Below are 12,413 nucleotides of genomic sequence, written 5' to 3' on the forward strand. Positions count from 1 at the left end.
TTATTATCAACTAAATTAATTATTTTTTTAATTAGACTAATTAAATAATTGTGTCTTATATATAAGAACGAGATAGTATATTACTAAATTGAAAGCATGGTTTGAGGGACCAGAAAGATGGGCTTTGGGTTGCCAGTGCCGCTATTGACCATTTACCCTTTTGGTCAATATGTTTAATTGATTTCCCAAACCCTATTTTAACGGTCATTAATGTCAAGGTTACTAATTCAAACCTCTAAAATTTTGTTTCAGCATCAATGCGAGTACTACGTCTCAACTTGTTTCCTTCGTTATTAGGCAGGATTTGAGCGTCATTAATTTCAAGGGCTTGTTTGGTCTATAAGTTATGTAAAATGGTGTTGGTATTTGGGGAGATAAGCTATGTCCAAGCCATGTTTTAAGGCCTTAAATAAGGCATAAGAACATGCATCTACTCTATTATACTTTAGTTACAACTTATTAGAATATTTACAATCCCTCAAAAACATATCTTAATATTTTTTATTTTTTAAAATAAGGCCCAGTTTAATAATCATTTCAATAAGTATTAATGACAAAAAGATATTGGAGCAGGGCGGACGCAGGTTGAGATCTAGGGGGCCTTGGCCACACTGAAAATTTTAATTTATTTTAATATATATACTAATTATTTTCATTTAAATTTTAATTGTTTAAATAATATCATTTAAGTACAACATAAAAAAATCAAGTCTTATTTATTTTTTCTATTTTTGACCAAAATATTTTATTTTTGTAGTATTTTTTTATAAAGATAGTTTTTTTTCCTGTTCTAGATAAAATATTTGAGAATCATATATTTTTCTTTCTAATAGTTAACATGTTATTGTTATTTTTAAAATTTATAAATAATTTATTTGTAATCAAATAATTTTAATATTAGCATTCTCTTTATATTGATTTGAGAATTAAAAGTTATTTATAGATAAACTTATAATTATTACTTTTTCTATATTATGTTTGTTTTTATCGTCTCATCTTTGTTCTTCTTATTAATATTTGAGAGGTTCCAAGGTGTTTTCCGGTCTCAAGAAAAAGAATTCATATACGTGTGCTATGTAAATCTAAGAAAGCATATTATATATCAAATTGTGTCAAAGATGGTCTATCATAAAGTTGTCACAATATTGTTTTTTATTGTATTTTTCAACTATTTGAAAGTAAATTATTCTTTAATTAATGTCGTTGGCTACTATTTGTTGTAAAAGAAAATTTAATGAACAACATAATTTTTTTTATTCTAGTATTCTTTTAACATAATAGGATTTTTCATTAAGAAAATGTTTAACATAGATACCAATTTGTACTATAAATTCATTAGTGTCCTTGGTGGCAATTGAAATTGGTGGTTGTCATTTGTAATTTTGATTTTTTTTTAAAAAGTATTAATTTTATTTTATTTAAATATATTTTATATTTTATGTTCTTAGATGAATTTAAAAAACACATGAATACATAAGAGTATGAATTCTAATGCTAGTTAATATATATTTATCGGATGAATCTTAATTTTTATATTTGTCCCCCAGTCATTAAATCCTGGATCGGCCCCTGTAAAGGAATAAAACGAATCTAAAAGTTAAAGTAAACTTATATACTTTAAACATTTAAAAAAAATTCTCTCATTATTTTTCCATTAAATGAAATGCATAAATTCATCTAAACAGAACCTAAAACAAATTGAATGATTTAGGTTTCTCACATATTAAATGCATTAATTCAATTTTTTATTTAATACTTTCTTTATAAAATAATTAAGGGGGGTAGAACATAACTAACATGACCCTTATTCTTTTTCTACTTGAAATGCAAATACCTACACGAAGGAAGTAATTTCAAGCTCTGCAATACTGAGTTCTGGATCCTCTACCTCTTGCTTGAACTTCCATACTTCAATGCAAATTACAACTCATGCTATATTAAGGGGCTTTCGTGATTGTTCATATGGTTGCGTACACAACTAATTAATTGAAAAGCAAAATATGTTGGTTAACGAGTCTCAAACATTAAGTAATTAAAGCATGGTCGTGTTAATTTGATGAGCTGTGGATGAAAATGTAGTTCTAGCTATATTTATCACTTATAGAAAATAAAGGTTAAGTTGTGGGTTTTAATCCATACACCGACAAATATAGCAATTGATCCTTGTCTATTAGATGAAAGGAGGAGGAAGGAACTAAGTGATAATAATCAAATGGTATATTGCAGCATACCCCACTGGTGGGTTAACCGAAAATTAGGGTAAAGCTAATGGTGGGCCCAGATTTCTCAAACAGCATCCAACATAAATAAGATCATGGTCACGCATCCCTTATGAAAATGAAACATACAAATTAACTATAAGAAAGTGAAATATCTAGTATTAGGGCACATGGGCGTTTGTTCGGTTAACCTCGAAATTAATTTAACCCACAATTGGATTTGATCCCTTTATCTTCTTTCTATTCATTGATTAAATTGTTATTTTATTGTAGGTTTTCAAACCGAAAAGTTTTCCTTGTAAGTTCTAAGCATGTGACGTGATTCATCACTATCAAATGACTCCTTTATTCTTCTTTTAATATAATACTAATAATTTTGAAAGAAAAGGGAATTAAGAAACACTACAGTGATGCTGCTTCTTCTACAGCTTTGGAAGGGTCCTCTTGGAGCTAGCTCCACCAAGATCTCCGACAGAGAAAATCACATGGTATAGTGCAATCCGTACGTACATGTTTGTCTGGACTTGATTTGAGAATAATGTAAAATCCTTACCCATCTTGTTGGGAGAAATTTAAATTGTCAGAAAATATAAAGAAATAAAAACCTAGTTTGCTATCACATGGAGGAACTTTTCGATTTTTTTTAGATAAGCAACGATGTTTTTTTTTTTATTAAAGGCGTGATGACGATGATATATATGGTAGTGATAAGAGAATGATATAGTGCAACAATGGGTTCACAAAGCTTCTTCTCTTTCATTTCACATATACCGCGTATTTTTCCTTTTTTTATATTTTAATTTCCACCATAATATTTTGTCACATTTATTCTTCATATCTATTTATACTTTATTTTAGTTTGTTTTTTCTATGAAAAAATCCGACTGTACATGTGGGGCAAAAGGGTAGTTCATCCACACAATTAAGAGTTATCTTTTCTTTTTAAGAAGAAAGAAAAAAGATAGTTTTTTTTTTATTTGCTTCCAGCTGTTCATTGAAGTATTACTAGAAAGTTGACTTTTAACATCTTCATATTCACATCGGTGATGACAAAAATCGATGTTAAAAAATACACGGTGGTATTTTTGAAAATAAGATGTGATCATTAATATTGATTTTTATAAGTACTGACAATATCGGTTTTTAAAAAACTGATGTTATGTATGCTTAAATAACATCGATTTTTTTAAAAACTAATGTCGATATCCCCCTCTTAACATCGATTTATAAAAAATCGATGTTGTCTTTGCTTAGACAACATCGATTTAAAAAAATAATGTTGTTGAGTTTTTTTTATAAAAGAAGGGTTTTGTTCTGGCGTCCAAGCTCTTTTTGTATCGTTTCAGTTCTCACGTTCTCCTCCTCCTCCTCACTGCGCTACAACTTCCATTCTCCTCCTTCTCACGACTCTCACTCTTGCTCTCTCACTGTGACTCAACTCCTCGCGACGACGTGCCCATCGTGCCACCATTGCATTCTCGCTCTCTTACATTGACTCAACTCCTCGTGACGCGTCGTGCCCACCGTGTCACCATCACGTTCTCGCTCTGTGTCTCTCGTTCTCGCTCTCACTCACAGCTCTACACAATCTGGTTCTCGTTCCCGACCATGAAAGGTTAGTTTTATTTCTGTGTTTGGTTGTTTTTGTGTTTCTGTGTTTGGTCATGAAAATGTTTGTTAATGGGACTTTGTGCTGGTGTGAGAATTCTGCCACAGCCTTAAGCTCCCAATTTTTTTCATGATAGGAATATCATTGTTGGTTTTCAAAAATAGGTATATGCATTACTATGTCTTTCAACTCCGTGGCATGTACTCAACCAAACTCACATGTGTTGGTTTACTACTAGTAGGTAGGCATGCATATTTATTTTTAATAGTAACTTTAATATTGTAAATGGACTTTAGAAATGATGGATGAAAATCAACACAACTTGAAGGAAATGGCTAAGACAATGATGAAAATTAACAAAAAAAAAACCAGAGGAAATGTTCAACACAGTTCATATTATGGATTAGGCTAGAAATTTCAAGACTATTCTCAAATAAACATGACATGATATAATGCATTTGCTTATATTTGTTTGCTTGTTAAATGTAGTCTTATGGTGAAGTTAGTAGGTCATTTGTTGAAAGATGAAAGGATGAACTAGAGAATACTTGACGTCTATTAGACTGGAATGTCAACATGCATTGTGTTACATACAACCAAGATCTGGTGAGCCCAAATCTATTGGTTGGATGGACAGAACTCAGAGATTTCTATGGAATCACTGGAAATCATCAAGTGACCATGACCTAGTTTGGACACAAGTGTTTTTTCCTCACCATCTTCAAAAGCAATTCTGAACTAAAAGCTTATCCTAAATGACACTTCTTATACCACTAAGTTCCTAACTCAATCACTTTTAAAGTCTTACTGAGTGAGTACAAAGTGAATTGCAGCAGTTTAGTGAGTAATTAAACACTCCTTTGTCGCTAAAATTTTAAAATCATGTACATATCTAATATCAATTTAATATTAATTTCAGGATGTGTCGAGTACCATGTACTTATTTATGAAAGCTGCAGAATTCACTCGGTTGAACTTGGAAGGGATTACGAAGTGTAGGATTATTTATAATCATTTGAGGAAGATTACAAAAATTGGAAATGGATGGAAAACTTTTACACAATCACAAAATTTGCAAGCTGAAACTCAGATTATATTTGAGTTCCCAGATGAAACTTCTAACTTTGTTTTATTTTGGATTTTTTTGTAATTAGAGTACATTATACTATAGTATTATCGATTTGTAAATTTTTGTTTATAAATCTTGATGATATATATTTTGTGGGAATTGAAACATCCTAAACACATTTGTGGGAAATTTTTGTTTATAAGTACTCTTGGTGCATGATATATTTTGTTTAGAACTCTTAGCGATATATTAATTTGTGTAAATTTTTGTTTATAAGTTTTAGTGGTATGTTTTGTTTATAAATTTAACATATTTTATGAGTTTTATACAACTTTAAATGATAAGTTATCATATAAATAATTATAGGTTGATAATTAAAAAAATAAATGATATTAAAAAAATTAATTCAAAAAACAACATCTAGTTTTTAAAAATATTTGTTATTTTTTCGTAAAAAAATATTTTTAAATAATTAATATTAATATTAATATTTTAATATCAATGATTTTAATATCGATCTGATATTAAAACTCCTTAATAATCAATGTAAAAATACATATTTTCTAGCATGGAAGCGAATCCACCATGACAGATGCAGACATGCTTTTCCACTAGATGGCATTGAAAGTTGTGAAACTTCCAAATAAAACACACACTGATGCTTGTGTAGAACGAACGTAGAAAATATGAATGATACTTTTAGTTTAGAAAAGAATAATCTAATTTATCCTTTAACAATTTGTTATTTGTTTTAAATTTTTAGTAAATTATTTAATTTAAAAGAGATTGTGAAATTGTTTAAAATAGTTTGATTTATTTTCTCTTATAAGATAGGTTTATAATAAAAAATAAATCAATTATATCTAGCAAAAGAGTCATCACCCTAAATGATAGGGATCATATGAATAAAGAATTTACAAACATAAAACTTATAAGAAAGATGAAGATGTCTAAGGATTTATTAATTTATCATTAAAACTTGTAATGAAAATGTTTAAAGGTATATAAGTTTGTCCAAACCCTTATAATGATGATATATAAAACATTGATGAAGCTACTCTATATAATATATCACATTGTTTTACAAATATATCTGACAATATCTTTTAGATAAATAAATATTAAAAAAATCACCAAAGACAAAAATAATGTTAGTGAGATAGAGATAAGCTACAGGTATTTGTTAAGAGAAAAAAAAATAGTCATAAAAAAGAATGAGAAAAAAAATATTTTAAAATTGATGAAATTCACTATATTGTTTCTTATTTATTTTTGTTCATTTCTCTGTCCTGTTTTTCCATTTTATTTATTTCTCTTGAATCAAATACTTTTTTCATTTTATTTCTCACCTACAATTTTTACTCTTTTTTATTTCAATCTTTTCTTTTGTTTATCTTATAACTACCAAATAGAGCATAAACTGATATATCATGTATACCTTAGATGTGATCTTTTTTTAACCAAAAACCGCATCACGAGGGCCACGAACTGTCACAATAATTGGAAAATAGACCATGATGTAAAATGAAGAATTTTCGGCATATGGCTCCATGTCTGTGATTACAAGATTATTTTCATAAATTTATTTATTTTTTATAAGATTTTTTTAATTTTTAGATATATTAATTATTTTTTTGTTATATACTCTGAATATTTTTTAAACGCTAATAAAAAATAATTAAATAATTAAAAACTAATAATATAAATAATTAATATATTTAATATAATTATTTAAATTAATTATTTTTCTTAAATAAGATAAATTAGTCGAAAAAAATTTATAATTAGATACGGTGTAACTACTCCCGTGACCATGATGCAAAAGTATGAACCCTTGGTTGAACCTTGGAATTCGAGAGCATGGGGAAGGTAATAAACCCGTGCTTGAAACCAGACCGAGGAAAAACATCCGAAATTGTACTGCAATATATATAAGAAATGTTAAGCATCAACCATATATTATTCCATTCCTTTGATAGCACTATCACTCACATTTTCTTCTTTTGTAGCTCTAGAAAAAAAGATGGTGAGATCCACAAGAGCAGAAGGCCCAGCCACAATCTTGGCCATAGGCAATGCCACTCCTCTAAACAGTGTGGAGCAAAGCACCTATTCTGACTACATTGTACATGTGTATCAATGCCACAATCTTGACTACATTGTGCACCAAAAAGTGAGCACAAGATGAAGCTCAAAGAAAAATTCAAACGCATGTGTAAGATATATATCATATATGTATTCATTTTGTTTTGGTTTGCTCCTTCATTTTCTGCATATCATGCATAATGCACGTTATTATAGGTTCCCTAGAAAAATAATAATTTCACACTTATAAGAAAATTAATTAATGGCATTAAATTACATTGTGTCAATTTTAATTAATAAAATAGTATTTTTAAAATTATGCTTGATTAGAACTTGATATATATCAAGAGTATTTTCGAAATAAAACCCTATTAAATAAAAATATTTTAAAGATAATCTACTCAAATAAGAAAAAATAGTTGAGATTTATTCATATTTAAAAAAATAATCTTTTGTTGTTTATATTTGAGTCTAGAGAAAGTAGTCCAATATAATTATTTTTTTATCATAAATTACAAAATAATTATAAAATTTAAATATGTTATATATAAACATTAACCAAAATGAAAATATACTTTAGAGAGGGGCGAAGAGCTTTAAATGTGACTAAGTTTTGACCGAAAATTTAATTTTATAGCTGATCCAAAAGATAGAAACTTATGAAATATCTTAACATACCACTAAATAGCCTAAGACCCTAATTACGATAATAGCACAACAAAAAAAATGAACAGATTATAGTCTAAGACCATTTAATAATTCTTGGTACAAAACACTTGATTGAAATGCATTAATACTTTTTTAGGTGAGAAGTCAATGATTAAGAAGCAATACATGCACTTGACAGAAGAGATCCCGAAGAAGAATAACATTGGCGAGCACATGGCACCTTCATTGGATGCAAGGCAAGACTGGTGGTGATGGAAGTGCCAAAGCTAGGAAAAAAGGCAGCAAAAAAGGCCGTCGAAGAATGGGGTCAACCAAAATCCAAAATCGCCCACCTCATCGTTTGCACCACAAGTGGCAATGACATGCCTGATGCAGATTACCAACTCACCAAAGTCCTAAACCTTAACTCAAATGTGAAGTGTTACATGGTGTACCAACAAGGTTGCTTTGCGGGTAGCACGATTCTTCGCTTGGCCAAAGACCTAGTCGAAAACAACAAAGGTGCTAGTGTGTTTTTTCTTCTTTTCACTACTAGAAAATATGTTTTTTACGTAAGTTATTAAGCACTTTTAACATCGGTTATTAATCGATGTTGAAATTATTGACGTTAAAGTATCAACGTTAACATCAATTCTTTAAAAACCTATACTATTTTACGAAAAAACAATATCGATTTTTAAAAAAAATTGATATTGTTTTTTGGATTTTTTTTTAACATCATATCAGCTTTTTAATTACCAACCTATAATAATTCATATGACAGTTTATCATTCAAAGTTGTATAAACTCATAAAATAAGCTAAATTTATAAACAAAATATACCACTAAGAGTTATAAACAAAAATTTATACAAATTAATATATTACTAAGAGTTCTAAACAAAATATACCATGCACCAAGAGTACTTATAAACAAAAATTTCCCATAAATGTATTCATGATGTTTCAATTCTCACAAAATATATACCACCAAGACTTATAAACAAAAATTTACATATTGATAATACTATAGTATAATATACTTTAATTATAAAAAAAACCAAAATAAAACAAAATTAGAAGTTGCATCTAGGAATTCAAATATAATTTGAGTTCTAACTTGCAAATTTTGTGATTGTGCAAAATTCTTCCATCCATTTCCAATGTTTGCAGTCTTCCTCCAATGATTATAAATAATCATACACTCTGTAATCCCTTTCAAGTTCAGATAGGTAAATCCTACAGCTTTCATATGAGTACATGGTACTCGACACATCCTAAAATTAACATTAAATTCATATTAGATATGTATATAATTTTAAAATTTGGCATACATAAGAGTGCTTAATTATTCATCAAACTGCTACAAGTCACTTTCTACTCACTCGGCAGGAAAGTGACTGAGTTAGGAACTTGGTGGTACAAGGAGTGTCATTTAGGGTAAACTTTTGGTTCAAAGCTGCTTTTGAAAATGGTGAGGAAGAACACACTCTGTCCAAAGTGGGTCATGGTCACTTGATGATTTCCAATGGGTCCATAGAAACCTCCGAGTTCTATCCATCCAGCTAGTAGAGTTGGGCTCACCGAATCTTGGTTGTATGTAACATAGTGCATGTTGTCATTATTGTCTAGCAGATGCCAAGTATGTTCCAGTTCATCTTTACATCTTACATCAAATGACCTACTGACTTCACCATAAGATTACATTTAAGAAGCAAAATAATATAAGCAAATGTATTATATCATGTCATGTTTATTTGAGAATAGTCTTGAAATTTCTAACCTGATCCATAATATGAACAATGTTGAACATTTCCTCTACTTTTTTGTTAATCTTCATCATTGTGTTAGTCATTTCCTTCCTGTTCTGTTGATTTTCATTCGTCATTTCTAAACTCCATTTACAATATAAACATGACATTAAGTACATTTTTGTTAAACCAACTAAATCCACTAACTGATTCATGCTCAAACTAACTATGCACCATGCTTATCTAGGAGCTTATTCCGTGCAACTAATCTAACATGATATATTTGACATAACAATATGATACCAATAAATCTGCAAAACAACAATATGATACCAATACATGATACATTTGACATAACAATATGAGTTTGTTAGCACAAACACGGGAATAAAAAGAATTCTCATAAATTGTTATAGATGTAACTTCCAAACTAATAGAGGCTTCTCTAATACAACTTTTTTGTAGCTTTCTTAAGTAACTATTGCTGCAAAAGCTAAAAATAAACAATAGTTTCCCATCAGTTCTTTCTAATCCTTAATATCCTACAAAACCCATCAATCTGATTGAACATTTAGAAGTAAAAAGCTTCAAAGCCCAATGATACAAGTACCAAAAAATTGTCAAATAGTTGAAAATAATTGTCATACCTAAGAAACATGTTGAGGCAGGACAAAAACAAGCCAACTATAATGGTTATGGTAGTCTATATTAAGTATCTGTTACAGAATATGAACTTTCCTACAAAATATGAACTTTCCTACCATTATCTTTCCATCTTAGATTGTCTGTATTAAGTACCTCTTTTACAAACTAACCTCAAATTTCAATAAGATGTTATGCTAATGTTGTCGACCAGTATTCATGACTTTGGAAGCACCCTCTTTAGTGGTTATGGTAGTACATGAATACATTTATACTAACAATCATTAATCAATCTCTTTAACTCCCAAATCTTCATCATTCACAAAACAAAATAGGTTGTCATTGTAGCAAGCCGAAAAAATCACAGACAAAATTTACTACTACTAATCACCATTGGTAGTGGTAGTGGCAGTGATAATGCTAGTGGTGATTACAACACTGTTCCACCATGACCACCTACTACTAATAAGGTTCAACAATCAGCACAACCACAATCACAGACTAAAGAAAACTGAAAAGTTTCTCCTATAGTGCAAAAGGAGGAAGATACACACAATCCACAAAGCTTCGAGAAAAAAGCATATCGTGAGAGCGAGAGTCACAGTGACACCTAGACTATGAGCGAGAGTAAGACCAAGAGCGATAGTACCGACACTGGTTTTAGCGCCATGAAAGTGAGACCGAGAGCGAGAGTGACATTGAGAACTAGACAACCGTGAGTGAGAGTGAGACCGTTAGCGACACTAAAGACAATGGTTTCAATGTCATGAAAGTGAGAGTGAGAGTGGCAAAGGGTTCGAGGTTGCCAAAAGCATGAGGGAGACGAGTCATGAGGGAGAGGAATGAACTGCCAAAAGCGCCAAAAATATTATAAATAGGATAATACAACATCAGTTTTTTCTAAAAATCAATGTTAACGTGAGTTGGTTAACATCAGTTTTTGTAAAAACCGATGTTAATGAAGTCATGTTAACATCAGTTTTTGAAAAACCGATGTTAATCAACTCACATTAACATAAGTTTCTGAAAAACCAATGTTAACCAACTCACGTTAACATCGGTTTTTCAAAAAACCTATGTTAACAAAATCACGTTATTTATGATTATGCCACCATGTTTTCGTTTACATCGATTTTCTATAAAACCAATGTCATTCTAATAATGTTAAAAGTAAATTTTCTAGTAGTATTTTTTTAACAGCAAATATTAGTTGTTAATTACTCATTTAATTTTGATCCCAAATATAGAAAAATAAATATGACACACTAACTTATGACCAACCGACTTGGCTCCATATTTCTACCTACCTTAAATTAGTTAACCACAAAATATTTTTTTCCCAACGTATACTTGATTGGAACTTGGTATCAAGGATAAGAAAGAGTCATTGAAATTAATATCTCAATTAAATGAATGATATTTTAAATAAGATAAAGTTAGTTAAAATTTTCTTATATTTGATATCAGAAAAATATTTCTTTCTTATATTTAATATCAGAGGGAGTACTAATTTTTGTTAATGGATGAGATTCAACTCCACAATCTCTCTCCTTTTCATTTTCTCTTTACTACTAAGTTAACCTTGTAATCTCAGGTGCTCATGTGCTAATAGTGTGCTCAAAAATCACCATTTTTACTCTTTATGGCCTAAGTCATATTAATGTAGACAGCCTCATGGGACAAGCAATCTTTGGAGATGTTGTTGCAGCTGCGATTGTAGGGTCAAACATAATACCAAATGTTGAGATGCCCTTGTTTGAACTAGTGTGGACTTCACAAATAATAGTGCCAAATAGTGAAGGAGCCTTGTCATTTCACCTTCGTGAAGCTTGCTTGACATTTCACCTTCACAAGGATGTTCCTGAGCTTATTCCAAACAACATTGAGGATGTTTTGGATGAAGCATTTAAGTCATTCAACATTTTTTATGATTATAACTACATTTTTTGGATAGTTCATCCAGGTGGACTAGCCATTCTAGACCTAGTTGAAGAAAAGTTAGGGTTGAAGCCAGAGAAAATGCGAGGTAGTAAACATGTGCTTAGTGAGTATGGTAACTTGGCAAGTATTTGTGTGCTTTTTATCTTGGATGAAATGAGGAGAAAATCAAAAGAAACAAATCAGTCTTTCTACAACGGGTGAAGGGATTAAGTAAGGTGTTCTATTTGGTTTTGGACCTGGAGTCACTCTTGAGACTATTGTCCTTCGTAGTGTGGCACTCTAAATCCAAATATTTCACTAAGGACAAAAATATTTTAGCATGTACTTTTCTTTGTTCTTGTTTGCTTGTAATTTAACTAGTATGAGAGCACATGCAATGCACGAGCAAACTGATTAAGCTTTCAATTTTTTTTGTATTCTACATTTTCTACAAACCATTATGTTTTGTAT

At 30.0% G+C, this 12,413-nt stretch overlaps 1 pseudogene; it reads left to right on the forward strand.

Moving 5' to 3' along the window:
- Positions 1–2,629: 2,629 nt before the first annotated feature.
- Positions 2,630–12,177, forward strand: LOC100789916 (chalcone synthase 4-like; annotated as a pseudogene).
- The last annotated feature ends 236 nt before the right edge of the window (positions 12,178–12,413 follow it).

The sequence above is a fragment of the Glycine max genome, chromosome 13 (genome assembly GCF_000004515.6).
Source record: "Glycine max cultivar Williams 82 chromosome 13, Glycine_max_v4.0, whole genome shotgun sequence".
Taxonomy (NCBI): domain Eukaryota; kingdom Viridiplantae; phylum Streptophyta; class Magnoliopsida; order Fabales; family Fabaceae; genus Glycine; species Glycine max.